The sequence below is a fragment of the Tyto alba genome, unplaced genomic scaffold (assembly GCF_018691265.1).
Source record: "Tyto alba isolate M040663 unplaced genomic scaffold, T.alba_DEE_v4.0 Super-Scaffold_38, whole genome shotgun sequence".
Lineage (NCBI taxonomy): Eukaryota > Metazoa > Chordata > Aves > Strigiformes > Tytonidae > Tyto > Tyto alba.
In genome coordinates this window covers 24,921,558-24,942,925 of record NW_024881313.1, presented here as the reverse complement: position 1 = coordinate 24,942,925, position 21,368 = coordinate 24,921,558, and positions in this window count along the sequence as shown.

Here is a 21,368-nt window from a genome sequence, read left to right as displayed (position 1 = left end):
CAGCACAAAGAAAGCCTTGCTCTCAAGTGGTTTGAGGACAGTTGTGTTGTCTGTTTCATGTCTGGTAGGTGCTGTTATGGACATTCCCAGCTGGCCCTTCTCTGGGTTGGCAAGTGGACTTGAGCTTGATGCAGTGGTCCTCATGCTGCAGGGGATGCAGTGGGCTCCATGTTACTAGGGATGCTGAGCAGATGAGCAAAGATGGGGAGTTTGGCGAAGAGTGGCTCTGAGATTGTGCCATTAGACACACAACCAGGATGTGTGTTTGGGTAATTGGGCCTGGGTCCAGGAGAGGGAGAGGGTTAGGGATGCCTTGCACTTCTCTAGTTGTGGGAAGTGAATTAATGTGCACAAAATTCCATTGTGCTCACTTAAGTTATTTATGTGAAAATCACACAGATTCAGTGCTGAAGACATCCAGAGCATAGCTAGCCTTTATTCATGGTAACATGAAGTTTCATTCCAACCTTTGATGCACTTCCCCACTCCCTCATTATTTAAAATGTGGTTTTACTCTAAAGATTGCCTGTATAAAATTGTCATTTTCTTCCTTAGCAGATATATTCCATGTGCAAAATCAGAATACCAGTCCAGTGACTTCAATGGCAAGAATTTTTTTTGATGCTCCTTTTTTGTGTTGATGATACTGAGGCTGAGTTGCACTCTTGCATCTCAGGCAGCAGAAGTACTGTTCTTCCATTTTGACCCTAAGCTTTTAGCCAAATGAAGGACTGGTGGACTATTTCCTTTAAAAGGAAAAGTAATGATGAGGACGGTACTTATTTTGATGCATCTCTGTTAATGCACTAAGGGTATGCACTGGCGACAAATCACATGAAAAATCAGACAAAAGGGGCTAATCTCTTTTCTTACACCTCTAACCCAGTCAGATGCCCTTTCTTTCTTGCATAGCTTTTTATGTTGCACTATTAGGGTGGTTTTGTTTCAAGGGCTTCTTTTACATCTTCTCTGCTAGCTCCCCTTGGCTGCTCAGCCTTTTTCTCAAACACAAAAGCCTTTGTAAAGGAGAGGCAGTAAAAGCTCTCCCCCCTTCTATGCCTTGTGTGTACTTTCATCTGGGGTAGTGACACATACTTGCATTTGATGTGGAGGTTTCTGAAGATTTAATTATATGGTTTCTTGTGGAATGTAATAGTTTTTTCAGCTATCAAGTGGTGGTCACTGTGGCTGGCCAAATACAGTATTAAACTTCATTAATACCCGCTCAGTCAGATTCTGTGCTCATTCATCACTCTGCAATACCATGGAAGACAAAGACGGTCCCTGGTGTGGAGGGCTGGGGTACAATAGCATGCACCACGCAGCGGTAACACGGCACAGACTGGTCTGCAGGCTGTTTGGGGCTGGGAAGGAGACACACAGAGGGGAACCTCAGCTTGACTTTCAGATGTAAAGTAAATCCTTTGGCTTAACAAATCAGAAAATCATGATTGTCAGAGAAAGAACTTTGCCAAAAAATTCGGAATATTGATATTAAATAATGCAGAGACTTTACCATATTTCTCTGGAGAAATCTAGTGCAGGTTTTGTGGAATTTGAAGAATATGATTGTTTTCTTTGGAAAGGTTTGTTGTGGGAAGGTAGGTTTCAGAATAAGGAAGCTTTCATTCGTGCTGACTACCCAGTATGTGCTGTATGATGCTTGCTCAGCACCAGGGCACCAGGGATTGTCCAGAGTTGCAGGCTGGTCACACAAATAATGAATTATCTACTTGGGACTTATCTAGAGCCAAACAAAAGGAAAACACATGGAAAATACAATAAATTTTGTCTCTGTAAGGACTGGAACACCTGACAGTTGCAAATATGGGTTCAGCTCCATGCCTACTTCCCTTTCTGTTGTAGGAGAGAATCCTGCAGGATGTTGGAACCTCCATGTAGGCCACTTGCTTCCCATAAACCTGGTAGCAAAATAGATGCCCTCACCCTGAGCTGCCCTGTACCTCCCTGAGCCATTAACAGCCCCCCTTACGTGGTGTGGGGCTTAGAGCATAGGGGGATCTACTAATACTATCTGCACTAAGTTCTCCTCTCTTATAATGCCTTCCACTTTATGACAGACTTTATTACTGCAGCTGTGTGCTGGCCTCATGGTTTCAATGATTTTTCCATAATACTCTCAATCCCTTCCCTGCTTATTGCTCTGAGTGATTGGTTCCTTGCCCTCATATTAAATTATGCTACATTTTCTGCAGCAAACTACATTATACTGTATCACAAGCTGGTATTTACCTTCTACTGGCCCAATCTCACTAGCAAGCCAAACACTTTTGAGTAAAAGACATTGTTCTTCAGAGTTTGTACTACCTCCAAGACAGTACTCTCTAGGGACCTGAAGCACATAATTATTTCATGGGGCATCCTGCAAATAGATCCAAGCAGATTCCAGGTCATCCCACAGCATATATCTGTGGCAATGTATTTCCAGGATTTGGCCTTTCCAAGGCACACAGGTAGGACAAGCAGCTATTGCAGTCTTTCTTCTACCCTCATAGTAATTAAAATCTCCTTTCACAAGTGCATTTTGCTTTCTTCTCCTAATCTGTTTTTTGATGTTGCTTCCAGTTTGATCAGTTCTATAAACCAATTAGCCACAGGCTTTCCCCCAGAATGCCATTAATTGCTGGCTGCCTCAGAACCACTGAACCATTATGAAGACTGTATTTATTTAGGTTTCTAAAAGATGCTCAATACCACTGTCAAACTATTTTCTACACCTGAATCCGATGGATTCCTAAGAACCATAGATGTCCCAAACCCAGAAGCCCCCCTGCCTTGCCCCCACCTCACTCTGCAATGCCTGGGAAAGCAAATGAGCCTCATGGGCAGGTTTCTCCCATGGGGAAAGGCAACCTCTTTTACTGCTTGATTGCTCCACTAAATCTGTTTGAGCCTTGTTGCTTTTGTTGATCTAAGTTTGAAATGTAAATCTGTCTAAAAAGATAAACTTCCAGCTCAGTCTTTGCAGTGGTGGTGGGAAGGAAGGAAGGGTTGAGGTGATGCTCAGAAATGACTCTGAGAGTTCAGGAGGCATCTCATTGTCTCTGGCTGGAATGAGGTTGCTGTGAATTTGGGCTTTGGGAGTAAATTAAAAAAGGGCGAAGGTGGCCCCAGGCTAGGAATATATTGAGAAGGTGGAAGGGGAGCAGGTACCTCAGGCTTTGTCATGAATTCACGTGCAAAAACCCTATGACAAGGGACCTTAGTTTAAAAGGAGCCAGCTGAAGCTGGCAAGCCAGGGAATATGTGTCTGAAACTTGGAGCAGATTATTTCTTCATGTTAACAAATGTGCATTTTCTCCTGTACATGGGAATGTGTAACCCCTGAGTCTTGCTCTGCAGCTCATTTACCAAAAGGCATACCTCTTTATCACAGCAGTATGCATAGCTGTGCACAGAAACATCTGTGTGAGCCCCAAACTTGGCTGTGTTCTCACTCTGATTTCCATGCAGCTCCACACCCCTTGACTGTGCTTGCAATGTGGATTTTTAAATGGCTTGAAGTGTTATTAAAACAGGGCTTGTAAGGAAAGAAACAGCTTCCGCAGACTGAGGAATACAGTGTCAGCAAAAGAAAACTTTGTCCATCAGCAGCATAACTGTATGTGTGAAATGATTTCTTATAAATATGTCTGTTCCACAATACAAAGCATTTCCACGTACATCTGATACATTTCAACTATTTTAGGGCTTCTGGGTTCTAGTCTAGTGTTTCCACTGGTTGGCTAAAAAAAAGACTAACATACACATTTAAATATAAAAATATACCATTATATGTAGTAATAAAAATTACTCAAATATATTATTATATTATTATAATACCACACTAATATATTGTTATTATGTGTAATATAATTATAAATATGTAAATAAAATCATGGTCATGCTTTGAATCATTCTGCATGCTTCTGTTCAAGAACAAGAGCTCGGCCTTCCCCCTTCAGCTGTACAGAACATGGACAAATAATAAATACAAGATTTTTCTGCTCATCTGAGTCCCAATACCTGATTGTGAGCAACCTGAGGGATAAGGAAATGAGGGAGAAGAGCCTGGGTAGAAACTTGGGGGGCATGAAGGTGAGAGGGTTTCTCTCTTCTCAATTGTGCAATGCTTTGGGAAGTTTGCAAAGGAGTTGTGGTTTTGCACTGGTTCTCTTAGTTGTCTACATTTTGGGAAATTACAGAGAAATACTGGTTATCAAACCTCTAGAGAAAATGTGCAATCAGCTTTACTGACAGGATTAATGTACTCCAAAGGGCATAGGAAATTGATTCCTATGCCTGTCTCCTGGTGAGGGTAAGGCATGAAGTTGTCATGTGTCCAATACTCTCTGACCAGGCCCTTTTAGATGTTTCTCACTAGGAGGGTTTGATGCTTAATATCACATTTACCTATTTGTAGGTATTTGACAGCATATAGGATTCTGATTTAACAGAGTGAGACAGAAACATACTGAAATCACAACGCAAACACAATACAGCAATTGTGACATACAGTTGGATCACAATACAAACATGATTCCCATTACTGGCTGAGGGCAGCTCAGGCCCATTGCTCTTTTCAAGGTTTGTTTGGTTGGTTAATTTTTAGACTTTGTGTTGGGCTGAGCCACAAATACACTTCCCTCATGCTGGTCTGGCTGGCTCCGCAAGATAATATTCCCTATCAATTATTTTTGGAAAGGCCATTTACACAATCAGTTGGCCCACTCAACAGATACAGCTGTTTATCTAAAACAAAGGCCATCCTCCAGTCCACTTTGTGTTGAGATAAGTTCAGCTTCCTTTATGATGGCTGTGGTCACTTCCTACATGCTTTTCTGAGCTTCATGAGCACATCATCTATGCCTGTCTTCTTTGACTCTTCTTTCACTGAAGAGGTTCACTGGTCAGCCACAGAAGTCCCCCAGGCTTCAGAGCAGGCAGTGGTTTCACCTGTGAAGTGAGCAAATAAATTCTTACGTAAAGCATTCCTGTTAACAAAGGACAGTATCCACACTTGTATTTTTTAGAGGCAGGATCCCACCATCTCCACCTGATTTTCAGTTGCTATTAACCAAATCACATAAGTTAACTCTTACTTCTGGTGGCAACCACTGGCACCAGGGTATAATTCAGCCTGACCCTGTGCCCTGGGCAGTAAGCTGCCCTGCCTGCCAGGCTGTAGTGTTAAATTAGCAGACTCTTCTGTAATCTGTGCTGTATGCTGCGTAGCTTGGGTCCTTGCCATCAAAATAATAGTGTCCAGCATTTTTTTAATGGGTGGTCATCTTTCTGGGTTCTGTAAGCCATTTTCCCCAGCTGGAGACCATACATGGCTAAGATTTATGTATATTTATTTTTGATGGCCTATTCGCTAACTCTACAAGATTGTACACGCAACACAGGGCATCCAGAACTCATTTATCCCAGAAGAGGGGAGGAGCAGAGCAAAAGATTGAAGATTAAACAAGTGAGACCAATATTAAGAATCGTTTTTTATAGCATTCTTTTGAATGAATACACTTTTACAACATATTTTTCTCCTAAATGATGTGTTCAGGCAGAGGCCCAATGTTGTAAAAAGACACATAATTGGCACTCAAACAGGTCTGAGTTATTGCCTGGTTGGTGTAATTTTACACCTGTCACTGCCCATATATTTAGAAAGAATGAAGAAACCAGACCTGAGGTTGTTTCTCTGCTGGTTGCCTTCAGGCCGCGCTGACATGCTTGCTGAGTTTATAGCATGCCTTTGCGAAAGGCGGTGCCTGCAGAGGCGAAACCAAGAACTCATCTAAGACACAGATCGGTGGGGGTCAGCAAGTGGCCCCCGGTTGCAGCCACCGAAGGGGTATCACGGCCTTTCAGGTCTGGCCCTGCGCTGCCATCTCCTTTGGAAGGGGGCAGAAGCCCACCCGGCGGGAGCGGTGACAGTGCCCATCCCCGTGTGCCCCTCCGCACCGAGCATCGCCCAGTGCTGCTGTGCTGGAGCCGGGCAGCACGCTGAGACAGCCATCTTTTAAGGGAACTTTTATTAGATAGTTTTGTGTTGGTTATTTTTTTCCTCTGGGACTTGCTGAAAGTACCTAGCCTGTGGCCTCAGCTGCTTTTCTTGAGCTTAAAATATACAAATATAAGAATAGAAATCCAAAAGTGCTGCCAGCCAAAGCTGCTCAGACATCAGTAGCATTTATCCAGAAGAATAACAGCACAGCCCCAACCCTCCTTCGTTTACCTTCTGATGGCTGGGATCAGAGGGCTGGACATGACCAGTTAAAAACTTGCCCCACTGCCTGCTACCAGTTTTTGGATCAAGGAGAGTTGCAGCTTGCCCCAGGCTGGTGGGCTCCCCTGCCCAGAGGCAGAAGCCTCACTGGGAGCGGGAAGGCAGGCACCTGGATGCAGCACCCGGGAGTTTTCAGCAGGTGTCCTGACCTTTGGGGGCCAGAGAGAGGGGAAACAAATCAGCTGAAAACTCAGCTCATGAGCCCTGCTGTGCTAATCCCCTCTGCAGAAATACTTGTCCAGGTACCTCGAGGCCCCAGAAGCTGCTTCTTAATCCTCATTCTTCTTTTGACCCATATGAATGATTATTTTTTGACTATTCTTCTTTTTCTAACTAGTCAGTGAGTCAGAAACAAGGCAGTTTTCTGCAGAACACAATTTTCCTCAGAAGCTTTTGCATGATACAGCTGACTCCAGCAACCACTCCTTACTAATGCAAACGGGGGCAGACCTGTAGAGGGTGGCAGGTTCGGCGTGGGCAGAGCAGCCTTCCTCCCATGCCACAGTGCCCAGCCATCCGTTGCAGCCCTCCTGCATTTCCCAGGCAGGTGGTTGTCCCTCTCCTTCTCTGACAGAGCTCCTGTTCGCATGGCCTGAGCAGAGAGGTTTGAGCTCCAACACAATCAGCACTGATTTACAGCTTCTTACTTAGAAGATTCATTCAACAGAAGTTGGACAAGCTGCATTATTAGGGTGGAAAATCAGAGTATCATCCAGCTTTAATAGTTTTACAGTGCTGGAGAAAGACTGGCCTTGTTGGCTGTAGGACTGACACACCTCTGAACACATGCTGATCAGTCAGACCCAATCAATTTGATTTGAAAATATGGGCATTTTGTAAGATATCCAATATCTTACTTTGGAAACTTTTTCCTCTCAATTTTTGTGAATAATTAATTACATTAATTTTATTTATTTATTTATTTATTTATTTATTTATTTATTTATTTATTTATTTATTTATTTATTTATTTATTTATTTTCCTGCAGTGCTGAGAGCAAGAAAATTATGTTTTGTGAACTGACATTTGCATTTCTTGAGTGTCCAGATGGGAAGTCTCTAAGGACACCTGAAATAGCAGGACCCTTGTGACAGCAGACAGGCTCTTAGCAGGTCCCCTGAGTCCAGGGAGTAGCAATACTGAACAAGAAACAGTTTTGCACATAGCATATTTTGTCCCTTCTCAGCTTATATTTTTTAATTTCCTGTGGCTATAAGTCACATAGGGAAAGGTATCACTCCCCCAGACTGGGCACCATTACCTTAGCATTGTATTATATTCACACCTGTGATAAATATTGAAGACATAGATCTGTTTTTTAGTTTCTATCTGTAAATTCTAGCCTAGAAAAGTAGGGAGATGTGCAAGCCCAAACACCCAAAGTCAAGAGGGGGCCTTCAAGAGGGAAACATTTTCCAGAACAAGCTTTCTTATTGTGAAAAACTAAAATTATTGCTCTCCTGTGATTTACAGTGCAGAGGCCTTCAGTCTTAAGGAGCACCTGGAATATTCAGCAGTAATTCAGAAACAGAGATGCATGTTGTTGATACAGCATATCACTGCAGAATATATAGTATCAGAGTACCTGCAGATACTTTACAGACCAAGAGATTATCCTGAATTTGCTACTATGTGTGTAAATATATTTGCTATTGTTGGGATAATTCACAAGCACAAAATGGATGTGGCTAAAACAAAGCCCTCTGGCTGCTTCATCAATTATTCCTCATTTTCTAGCTGTGACTTGTATCTGCTTATATCTTCCCAGAAATGATGAATGATGAGAGGATGAGAATAATTTAATTTATGGCTTCACCACAAATTAAGTCTTAGGTTACAAGTATGTAAACTTTAGTGCTGTAATGAAGCTACTCATACAGCAAGGTTCTTTACCAAACAGAAGGAACCGGTGCTTACTTTTGAGTGCCTGCAGCACTTCTCCCCAGCAAAGGGCTGTACAGACCCATGGCCCGTTTCCTACACACTGCCTAGAAAAACAAAAGCCTCCTGTGAGAGAGACCAGGCCATCTTTTCCTCACCCAGATGTGTCAGCAGTTTAAGCGTGCTTCTGAGTTTAGCTGCTCCTCTCCTTTCTCCTTGACCCCAAGTTCAGCCCTTGGGGCACTCCTGCCCCTCGAGTCCACAAAACCAGTGCTGGGCAATTTGATCACTGGTTTGAGAGAAGGCTGCTGTCTACTAGCAGGTCAAACCAGCCCGGAGCCCTCCATCCCTCTGTCTCATGATAATTTGCTTTCCTGTCCCAAATCTGCCTGAGTTTCAACTTATTTCTGGTGTGCAGCCTTCCCTTCTGTCACTCCTCTTCCAGGTCACCTCTCAATGTCCAGTGTACCCAGACCATGTTTCAGACACCTACGATAACGTCTGACATTTTGGTTCCTCCTTTTTGCCTGTTCTTTTCTGATGCTAAATGAGGAAATTTGTTTCACCCCCGTTACAGCCATATCACAGTCCTGGGTTGTGGGATAACATTTATTGAGCTGTATACAGCCCTGTGCAACTGCCCCCACAGGAGTAGAGCCTGGAACCCATACCCTTTCCTTTAACAGAAGACATACGATGAAGATATATCAGAAAGACCACCAGAACATAAGAGATAAAGTTCCTATAATCAGAGCTCCTAGACGGATACTCCTTGTCATGGCAGCCTGTGCAGAGTCACTGACCCACAAGAAAATGCAGCCATGGCTGTAGCCATCTGAGATGGAAAGTTTAACAAGATATACTGAAGCTGGCAGAGGCCAAGGAAGGCTTGGGTTTATATGTCTTTTCTTCATGACAATCTCATGCAACTTCTCAGCACCAATAGTAAATACCTCATGCTACCACCGGAGGATTTAAGATCCCAGAGCCTGCTTCTGGGAAGCGCTATGTGCCCCTGGAGCTAGCCCATGGCTCAGGCTGCCTGTCCCCAGCAGCATTAGGGATGCCACAGGATTGGGCTCCCCAGCTTAGATCAACAAGGCCAAGTCCAGTGTAGCATGAAAGCCAAAACATGAGGCTAGAGGAATGTACACAAGGGAGAAAAGGCAAAACAGTGCATTTCAGGATAACTCCCTGACTGAGGCTCACTGAAAATGTAATCATGACCCAGGCAATTTTACCAGCACTGGTAGCTGGGACAAGCATTTGGTCTCAGTTTTTTGTATCACCAAAAGGAGGCACAGAGTTCTGCATGGAATAATATTAAAGGTTGATTGATTGTAGATTAAGAACCCCAGTAAAAGCTTAATGACGTCAATGAAAAGATTCTCATTGTCTTGAGCCAGCCCCAAGACACTGCTTAACTGATGCAACAGGATTTTTTTTCTTTCAAAATGCAATTGCTATAACGTAAAAGCTTCTATTGGACAGAAATATCTCATAGAAACAGAATTAAAAAGAGGCCTGGAAAAAAAAAAAAAAAGACAGATTTAGCTGCCCAAGATTGCTATTTCAGCATGGATGTACGTTTATACGATGTTTCACAACAATGTACTTCACTCTGCATCATACAGGGAGACAACTCAGGTGTGCTGGAGGACAGGTAGCCCTGGGAGTTTCCCTGTGTAAGTTAGAATGGATCTCTCTCATATAGTAAACAAAATGTTCTTTATAAAGATTTTTCCATGCCTCTAAGGACCTGTCTGCCGTTGGGAAGATCTTTACCAGTCCAAAGTGATTCTTTTAGCCTCCACACACACAGGAGCGTGTCATGCTTGGCGCAGAGATATAGACGTTGCTGGCAGGAAAGACAAGGGCCCTGTGCCCTCCTGCCTGTAATATATATTACCCATGAGAAGCACACATATAAATATATCCAACTCTATATTACAGGTTATTGTCCTCTTTCTTCAAAGCTAAGGAATTTTCATGAAGTGTGTATACATCTGGTATCAGATCAATTCAAGATTACGATAAAAAGATTATTTATAGCTCTTCACTGACATTTGTTCATTGTATAGATGACATCACCATGCCAGACCATTGCTTTAACTCAACATTTCCCACTTTTATTGCATTTGTGATCCTGTATGTGGCCACAGAACAATCATTAAAGAGGATTGCATGAAGGATAATGAGTACCATAATACTTTCAAGCCTTGCATACACTCTTTAGCTGGACTCAAATCCTTTTGATCTGTTGTGCAAAGTTGCAAGAAACAGAAAATAACATATGTTGAATGACACATTTGCTTGTAATCTCAGATTTTCCAAAACCCCCTGGTGTACCTGTGTTCCCCTTTTCCTCTCTAATGAACTCTGACACTGAAACAGATGTTATCCTGTAAATTCTCTTACTTTTTTTTTTTTTTCCCCAGAAACGCTGCTGCTCCAGATTCATCCAGTAAGAGGTAAATGCTCAGATATTTCAACCCCTTCATCATGTCGTTGCTCTTCTCCTTCCCTTGCTGCTTGCCAGGTCATGGTGGACTCTATCCCGCATCACACAAGAGTGACATGGGAATGACGAGTTTTTAATATAAAGCAGTGGTCAAGTTTTTGTTATTTTCTACAAACAAAACATTCTGTTGGGTAATTTATTAAAGTGTGTAGGAAAAAGATAAAATATTTCTGTAAAATTCTGTATTTCTATATTCTGTTTGCAATTTCACTACCAAAATATGCAGCTGGACCTGAGCCTGCACCCAGTCACAGCTGCTAAATTGGGAAAGCAAATTTGCACCACCAGGCTGTCCGGTCCCTCACCAACCCTCCAGCAGTGCCTGCCTGCCCTCGGTCCCCAAGCCCACCAGGGACCACCCAGAATGGCACTGCCACCACAGAGGCTGCTGCTGACCCAGCCATTGCTGGGCTTCCCCTCCGTGTCAATTTGCCACTGCACAAGCAGCAAGCCAGCGCGCCCCGTTCCGTTGTTGGGGCTGGAGCGTTTTTCTATGACTTCACAGTTTTGCTTGTAAAACACCTTCTTCTGAGTAGCTGTAGAAAGCAGTCTTTCTACCAAGGGACTTGTTGTAACCAGTTCTTCTTTCTGTGTTCAGAATTTTACAGAAAATAGAGGTTTATGTGTGCAAAGTAGGAAGTGGATTGCATTGGCTGATCTCAGACTAATTGGCCAAATTAAGTTGCCTAAGACTTCTTCAATGTATGGCATGAAAAGTACTTGTAATTAAGGCACAACTGTTGTGACATAAAATCATTTCGTGCCTCTCCACAGTGGATCTGACAGTGCAGTCAGAGGCTACACAAACTGAGTGAGGGTGGCCCTGCAATTTCCATTCACTCTGTTCAGATTTCTGAGAAAAGACACATTTGCCAGATCAGAACCTCTTGATCATTTTTTCTTGAATAACCCCTGTTCTTCTCCCCAGTCATCACTTTTCTTTTAATGTTCCTTCTGCTGCTCTCTAAATTTTCAGAACTTCCACATTTTTACAATGTCTTGAAAGCTTAGGGTAACAGAAGGAAAAGTGAAAAAATAGGGAAAAGTGCTACCCTATGGCCACTACTCAGTTTATTATATTTGGCAGCAAATAAGAAACTCAAAGCTAAACTACCAGAAAGTTGAAATACTTTGAAAACATTCCACAAATTTTGAAAAACGTAAGAAAAACGTTCACCTCGGTCTTTGCAAAATGAAAATATTTTTTATTCCATTCTGACTAGTTTTATTCCATTCTGGTTTCTTATTGCATTCACTAAAAGTCATAACTGTTTAGGCCTGAATTGTGCCTCCCAGTGTGGGCTGCAAAAGAAAGGTTCACAAGCATCCTTGTGGGTTTTGCTGGCTGGTTGTCACTTGCGAGGAGAGACATGACCGTTTGTCTGTCTCTCCCATGGGAAAGGCTTTGGTGGCCAAATCCAGTTGTTTCCCAGGAAAATGCATGAATTAAGAGAGAATTCTTTGAGTTGGCCTGCCCTTTACCTCATGGCCAGATCTGAGTCCATGCCCTTTTCCTCTCCTCTGGTCCACCTGACCACAGTGAAGCATGACTACCAAGAACCTGCAACAGTGGTGGACTTCACTTGATATATCACTGTGGCATCGCGGGAAAGACCTGAGTGAAAATTCCCTCTCACCTCAGGCTGTTGTACACGTGGGATTCACGAATGGGAGGAGATCGAGGCTTTGCACGGCCTTTGGGAGCCTTGTTTGCATTTTAATTGGAATTTGCAGAGGCACGTAGCCCTTGCAAGCAGATCCCTGTTGCCAGTGGGGACAGCTTTCCTGTGTGAGCTGGGTCTCCCTGTGCCTGGGTGTCTGTTGTGAGGACATCTCACCTCTCCAAACCAGCAGGGCTGGTGATGCAGCATGTAAGGAGGAGGTGTGCAGAGGGCTCGGCTCAGCACCACTGGACACTGGAGCTAATACCACCAACTAGCACACCTCCAGCTACTGCTGGAAGAAAGACCAACAGATAAACAACTCTGCCCCTTCTGCTTTTATGAGAGAAGCTCTCTTAAAACCATTTTGGCTTGCATTGCACCCTGTGTATGTGCAGGCAGCCAAGTGAACATCTTCCCTGGCAGGGATGGTCCCGAGCCCCGCAGAGCTTTACACGGGCAGCACTGGGCCATCAGAGGTGCCCGTGCTGCTGGTGGTCCTGGTCACCCCAGGGACTCTCGCCTGCACCTGAGGCAGGGTGCACGCATCACGCAGTGGTGTAAGAAACAGAGTAGCCTGGTATTAGCATCTCCATCATAAATAGGTGGCACAGAAGGGATCTTTCCTCCGGAAGGCTTCTGGACTCACAGTTATCTCCCTATAAGCACTGCAAATGCAAGCTCCAAAGCCTTCACTTCCTTAAAACCAATAAGAGTTTTGCCTGAGTAGAAGATTGCCATAAAAACTGAATGAGAGCTTCAGGATCTGCCCTTCTGGCATCTTCTCATTTTGTCTTGGCTGCTGCCTACACATGCTCAGGGAATACCTCCAGAGCTCAGTTTTTGCTGCGTTTGGCTGCTAGCTGCTAGCTTTCCAGCCTAAGATCATACATGATTTGGCCTGGAGACACATCACATGTAGCTTTACATCAGAAATGGTAGTTTGCCAATTGTAGGTATAATTAACAGACCAGAAAAAAACCCCAAACAAAAGCTTCAAGTAGCCTGAAGCCAAGTTGTGGGTAGAATATTAAATAGACTACATTTTTCAGAGTGTATAGGGAGAATTAAATCTGTGGCTGGGGAGTGGCTCCAGACAACCTGAGGGGAGCTTTGAAAGGCTCATTAGCTTGCAATGCTGAGATCTAAACTTTGGATTCATTGGGCTGTTTGAGCCCCAGGAGTATTTCCTGGGCTTTCACAATTTAGACTCAGCTTGATTGCTCCTGTACTCAGTTACCCTGAGAAAAAGAGAAGATGGAAATTGCTGATATGAGACTTGTCAATGGTTCGTGGCAGCCTGTCCTGTCTTCAGGATTAATAGGGTAGTCATTCACATAAGGTACTCCAGGAGATTTGAGTTCAGTTACCAGCTTTGCTATGGATTCTCGTCTGCAAAGTGGGGATAAATAACAACTCCCTTTCTCTGTCTTGTGTCACTGAATGTAATGACTTTAAAGAAAAAGAAACTCCTCTGGCAAAAGAGGTTCTCAGATCTCAGTGCCACTCAGAACTGAGAAACACTTGCACTATAATACAGCAGGCACTATGGAGAACTCAGTGTCAATCAGACAAGGAAAAACAGTGTGGGATTCAGGGCAGGACAAGAACAGAATGCAAACCCAGGTAATAATAATAATTTATGTGCATAGAGAGTCACAAAACCACAGAACAACAGAGAGGAAAGTACCACAACGATCCCTTTGCTTTTCCCGGTTCTCCAGAAGTTTTGTTGTCCCCTACAGTTATTTGTCTAGCCTGCTCTCAGAGATGCCCACTCCTTCCATTAACCCCACATTTCTGTGCCTTGCTTGTGAAAATAGCAAGATGCAGCATTCAGTGCCTGGCTAAAGTCAAGCCACTTGCCCTTGCCCACAAAGCCCACTATCCCACCACAGGATGAAATTCACTTTATTTCATAAATTTGTTCTTGGCAAATCCGTGTTGAGTATTATTTATTTCCTCGCTAATGATTAAAAAATGTTCAGAAGATTAAAGTTAACTACTAAAGTCCAAAGTCTTGCCTCTTTTTCACTAATATGGATCACACTGGTTACGCAGCAAAGACTGATGTAAAAAATATACAATAAATTTAAGTCTTTTGCCAATAGTTGTAACCTTGTTGAGCTGTGAAGTGGGGCATTCCTTGGCATTTTTCCTCCTACGAGTGTATCTGTCAGATGGCTTCCTCTTCCTCTATATGTCTCTTGGTAGCTACTACTTGATGTGTGCTGTGATCTTAGTTGTCTCCTCAGGAAGGACCTGCACGTCCAACAGCTCATGCATTTTGTGAGTTATATCAGCTTGTCTAATGAAGATGAACTTCTCCATATGAACTCAGTGTCCCCAAATGCTGTAGGCCACCACCACTTACAAAGCTGCCATGGTCACGCCTCTTTCTGAGATGTTCCTGTTTTGCTCTTTCCTACCGCTTGTCTCAGTTTTGCCTCTCTTTTTCAGACTTTATGCTTAATTCACACACTTTAGTTTCTTTTTTTTTTTTGATCCCCCCATAGCACCTGAAGCCAGTGTTTTAGCCAAGCTAGTCACTACCTTAATTGGGATGTTTGTCCTTGTGCCCTTATTGTCATCTCTCTGAAGAAATGCCAGATCTCCCTGGCTTCTTCCCTTTCTTCCTTTCCCTGGAATCCGTCAAGCAGTCATCTTCTACATTTATTTATCCTCAGTCATGCAGTCCTTGTTGACATACTGTCAGAGAAGTTCCATGTATGTCCTGGGGACATACTTTTTCATTACTGTTCCCATAAATTAAAAAGAAAATACAGACACACAATTGAAAAATGTAAATCTTTTGCTTGTCTTCATTAGGGATTTCATATAGACTGGGGAAATTTTCAGCCCGAGTCTTAGGGGTGAACAAATAAAAGAAAAATTAAATATAATTTAAATAAATAATATATTGTAGATTTTTGAACCTTCTGGCAAATTTTAATAAATCTGAGTTACTTAGACACATGTGTATCATATAACTATTTATAGGAACATGATATATATCAAAAAAGTAAAATTTGCTTGCATTCCTATAGAGACATATTGTAAGGTGTGAGAAGAATGTCCTAGTCAACTGTACTTTGCTTTCAAAAGCTGAAATAAATTCTCATATAAATAAAAGAACAATCCAGTAAGTAAAGTTTATTTCAGTGGAGGAAAGTAACAGCTAATGCAGGAGTTTGATTTTTCGTTGCAGAGAGCATTTTACAACTTTGAAGTTTCTTTAATTCCAGAATGAATATTGTAAATGAATCCTAATTGTGAAAAAAATACAAGATGGTTAAAACATCTTGTGCTAACAAAAAATTAAGACTTTGATTTAAATAAGAATTTGGGAAGAAGTTATAGTTTATAATAGAAGGAAAAAGAATGATGATATCTGAATAGAAAAATGTTCAACATTATTAAAATTGTATTTCCATATTTTTTCTTCAGTTGATTTTTTTTTATTGAAGGCCAAAATTATCCTCAAGACAGTTAACTGTAGTCAGCATTTTGCAAGAAAAATCTTTCCATTGGAAGCCTTCCAGCCAGGTCTCCATTTCAGTTCTGCAGAACATATAATTGATTTTTCTATCTAGTTCTAGTCCATCAGATGCATTTAAATCTGTATCATGCTGCCTGTTTAATGTGGGTGACATATTTTCTTAATTTTAAAAGACAATTTCTTGTTTCCAGTTTTCTCAGTGGAATTTTGCGGTTACTAGCCACAACCTGAGTTCCAGATTTTGATGCTCTAATTCTTGCTCTTGCACTGTGGCACAACCTACCTGATGCTTGTAACTACAAATCTGTTGGGGTGACAGCACGCACATGGACAGCTAATCTGGGCTATGAGAACACAGATGTTCATGCCTCAAGATGCTATGTGGTGGCCGGTGTGTGTGCTCCAGCCTCTAGGCCCTCTTGATGACCGCCCACAAAAGTCAGCGAGATTTGGCTGCAGATCCTGAGGCAGAACTCAGCCCCAAGAGCCAGACACCTAAAAGCAAGGGTCTCTACAGGGGAAGGTGTCTGAGATCCTTCTACTGTCCGTGGTGAAATGATCAATACATCAAAGGAGTTGGAGAGCCTTTGGTGATCACATGTAGACATCTAGTTGAAATGCCTCTTAACTCAACTGGTGTAGATTGCAAAGGACCATAATGGGGCTTAGACACCCAGATCACCTGTGGGCACAAGTGTCCTGATCTGTGAGCTGAATCCTGCCTCTAGTTTCTTAATAAAGTGGGTGGATCTAGGAATCATGGGTCTGTTGTTCTACTGAAAGCTTCCCCGTTGCACACAATGAAATGGCCCAAACTCTTCTGAGAATCTAAAAAAGGAGTAAAACCCCTTTCAGTTCATTTATTGGATGTGTTAACCAAGACCAGAGCTGCAGAGACACTCTGGTGTGCTGGTTTGTCGTGATAGTTCCCACAAAGATACAAATCAGAACTGAGGACTGAAGCCAGATCAAGGTACTTTTCAGGGAAGTCCCAAGCTTTCATTGGCATATTAAAGTTGATATTTCCAGTCTTTGAAAGCTTGAGTATTATTCCTCTCTCCTCATATCATTTCACCATTTCAGATAGATAGAAAGTAACAGTACAGCACATGAGGGAACTTAGGCTGCTGCATGATTAAAAGTATCATCAACCTTTAAACAGAGGACACAGCAGTATTTGTACAGCAGGAGCTGCAAGAGGACTGAATAGAGTATTTCTTACTTCTTGTTACTTCTTGACTTTCTTTCCCTTACCCGGCAGTTCAATTACTGTGCTATGTACCAGCAGTGGAAGGAAGATGGCAGCATCAAAGTACCAAAATTCACATATGTACAAGTTACTCAGAGTTCTTAAGTGTCACTGGCTTAGCACGGTTTTGATGTTTCTCTAGTCTGAAGATGGACACAAGAAAATTGCTGAACAATCTGTAATCTGAATGAGCAGCAAGTAAGACAAGTGGAATAATTTTTTTCCACTGCAGTTGTTGAATTCATGTGTGGATGTGAAGTTGTTGAATTCACATCCCAGCAGCTTGAGAGTTCTTCGAGAAAAATCAGTGCCAGTTGTATGACTCTTGGCTACAAAGAGTACCACTACACATATGTCTGGACCAGTTCCAGGTCTGACCTGGAAAGCTGAATGATCATCCCTTCAGCATCTTTCACATAACATATGCCTATCTTACTTCTCACAGATGCAGAATAAACATAGGGTTTCAGAGAGGAGAGCATGTGAGTATTCCCTTGGATAATAGCTTGGTGCCAGATAGAGGTTAATGTTCCCATACTTTTTTTTTTAAGCTAATAAATACCTCCATGAAGGAAATCTTAAAAGAAAATGGCTCTTTACTTGTTTGATTACTCAGCAATTGTGGAAAAAAGGGATCCCAGGATGCTCACTTCAAGCTGTCTACATGGCAGTCAACTGAATGCTTGGTTATCTGAACAAACCTTTCTTATGACTAAATGCCATTTAACATGAAATTTGCAACTGTCTCAGCTGCTCATTCATAGGCTGCATCATTGCTATTCTCATGTCATTCAGTTGTAATGATGAATGAGAGAAAATTGTTTTATCACTGGCAGAAAGAATGATTGTAGCCCACCTAAAATCTGATGACAGTTAGTGTGTAGATACAACTGCCTACTGCCTGAAAGAGAAACAGAGAAATAAGACAGCAGAAGACTTTCTCACACACACAACTTGCTGGAGAATTCCCAAACAAATTACAGGAAAATGTTCTTGCACAGCACCACCACAGGCCTTGCTCTGGGAAACTCATTTCTAAGACTTTATGAACATCAGGAACTACAGAAATGAACCGAGACCCATAATGGTCACCTGAGATTTGGGATGTATACAGGATGGCGATAGAAATTCAAGTTATGTTTTGACATCTGGGGTAAATCTTTGAGTGACTATCAGGGTACTAGGAAGGTTAACACTTCTTTTTAGGAAAGCTGGTGTCTGAAGATTATAGGATAATGAAAGCTTATGCAAGAAGGACCTATCTGAAAAATCCCTGCCTTACTGAATAACACCTGAACTTCAAAAGGAAACCCATGTTCCAGATTAAAAGACAGAAAAGGAACAACTCAATTGGTTGATAACTGCAAATACCCATGCAGTACATAGACTGAAATCGGTATGTATGGGAATAGCACTAAATATTCAGCTCACTGTCTGAAACATACATGACAGTAAACTTTGTCATTTACAATATCAGAAACATGATTCCACAGATATTTCATTATACTGAGATATTTCTTTTAATGGGCTTGTTCTGGAGGTCTATAAACAGTCAGTATCTACTGGACCTCCCAGCAAGATCTTTGCTTGTTCTCAGCCATGTCCACACCATCCTCTGACAGAAATGCTCAATGATGCAATCCACTATATACTTTTGACTCTATGTTTAAGATCTAGAGCCAGCCAGGGTCTTCAAACCATACATCAGAAACTTGCTCATCAGCTTCTTGCTATGACTGCAAAAAAACAGGAAAGTTACTTTTGTAAAAAGGTAATTAGAAGACTATGCCCCCATGGCAGGTAGTGCACAAAGATTAGTAGGAAAATGTGCTTCAGTTACTGAAGAAGAGCCAGATGACACTTCTGATACTGTGCATGTAACAGCTATAGTCATCATCACAGAAGGAAGTTGAGAAATGAGTACATGCTGTTGGTGGAAACCTGGTGTTCTCAAATGTGGTAATTCCAAATGGACTCAGAAGCAGCACTGAATTGTAAATTTTGAAATGCTGCTACACTTAATGATAAAATAAATGACACATTTCTTTTTCCATAGAAGCTCTCTTCTTTATTCTTGTGCCAATTTTAGCTAATCCTGATTTTCCAGACATGTTTGGGTTTGCTTTGTTCAGCTAATCAGTGGCCTATATTGTTACCCAAGGTCTCTAAAGTCACATCTTTAGGTATATTCTTGGGATTCACTTTTTGGAAGGAAGAATATTAATTTTACCTAGTTTAGACAAGGAAAGGTTTAGAAAGGAAAACGAAGCACAGCTTCCATTCTGTATAAGGAAAAAGATCCCTTTGCAAAATATATTTGCACTTCCTGTGCACTTTTGTGAAGCAGCTTTGCCATAGCAGTAAAACACAAGAAAGGTATTCTGCTAACAAGAAGTACCAACCAGCAACTTCTTGCACCAAACAAGCTCTCCACCATGCAGAGGGGACAAGAAAAAGGTATCCATCTTTTGATCAATTCAGCACTGACTCTGTAACATTATTCATTGTCGCCCTGTGAACAAAATTGTAAAGTGGAAATTGTTTGTGCTGAGGGCCATGCCTACACACTACGACGTTCAAGAGGGTCTTGCTCTGCACTAGCTGGATGTAGTCCTGTGTACCAAATGCCCCTGTGCTATTGAGTGCATGGCTGGAGTATGTTCCCCTTTGTTTGAAAGGGATTCAATTCACATCCTCCAAAACTCCTCTGTGATCACACTCAAAGCATGGCATATGGAGACATTTGCTTCAGAAGCCCCATCCTGATCTGCACTGAGTTGCTAATGGAAACACAGCCAGCTCAGTGTTCTCCCGCTGTCCATTCACCTGGCACGGCAGAGACACTCGGGGAGCTGAAGGGGACAGTGAATCCCCACTTTTATAACCCATCTGGCAACACTTCCACAACTTCTCACAGTTGCAATACTGATGGCATAATTTTCCAGCTTTAATGGTGATGGCCTCCAGGTCCATGAAGTCTGGCTCTTTTTATCCTGTGAGACCTACAAGCCAACCATGACTGCACAGAATACAAATTAAGGTTATTCCATGTAAGGACATTTGTCATGAGGTCTCCCCTCACAGAAACCAAGGGGATATCAGCATGGACTGTGAGCAGAGCCAGCTGCCTGCCCCACCAGCACCTTGAGGCCCACCAGTTCCCCGGTGCAGTCAAGCCACAGCACTTGAGACCAGACAGAGTAAGCACTTAGACGGTGACTGATTATATAGGGGTTATGGAGTATCTGAGGAGACTGCCAAAATGCTTCATGATTAATCAAGATCTTAAAACAATTTAGGGAATCTGAGTGCTGCAAAATCTCATTCTGTTTTTCATCTCCTGAGAAGGTAAACAAATGAGCCCGCTCCACACCAGAAATTAATTGGCGTGGGAGACCCTCGAGCTGACAAACCTTGTCGCTATTCTCAAAGCAGATCCCTGTCTCATTCCTAGTGACTGGTTTTTAGCTAGTGCACTCTTCTCAACACTTCCTGGAGTATCTCCCTCAGCCTGGCCCCTCTACTCTTGGCCATCACCCACCACTTCCATGCAGTGGTGACCCTGGGGGTCCCCTCTGAGGGCTCCCCTGGGAGATGCAGGGAAAAGTCTGTTGCACAAGGGTGACAGATGCACAAACACACAATAGCAGAGGGACAGGACTCCTGGAAACACACACCATAGCTCAGGCAGGGGAGAGAATCAGCCATTTACAGAAGTGAGAGCAGTTGAATTAGGCCAATTTACAATACAATAGGTGCTTACTTTACAATAGGTGAAATCCGGCTCTTTTGGTTCAAAGGTTCCTCCATGCTCTTTCCCTTCTCTCAGGTGAAGAAGCTTGAAATATTCTTCTATTTGTAGCCTGAAATGCTCCCTGATGACTCCAAGCATCCTGGGAACCGGGCAGCTGACTGCTTGGCCATTTATTCCAAGGCACTAAGTCCAAAGGTCCAGCAGCCGTTATAGTATGCTTCAAACACAGGGGAAGGGCAGGCAGGAGTTGTCCTTAAATTAGGAACCCAAAAGTTGTAATTTTGGACAGGAAGTCAGAGATGGTAATACCAGTTTTATTTGTGGTGGGATTGTCTGAAAACCAGAGAGAACGTGATGCTCGTGATGTTGGAGTCCTTTTCCTGGAGTCTTCTTGCACCCCTGACTTTTTCTCACAGTGCTTCAGGAAGCCTGCACTGTGCTGAGCAGTTTGCTGATGACTACCGACTGCTTCATTTTACTTACACCTGACTTGCAATTTGCTGAACGTGCATG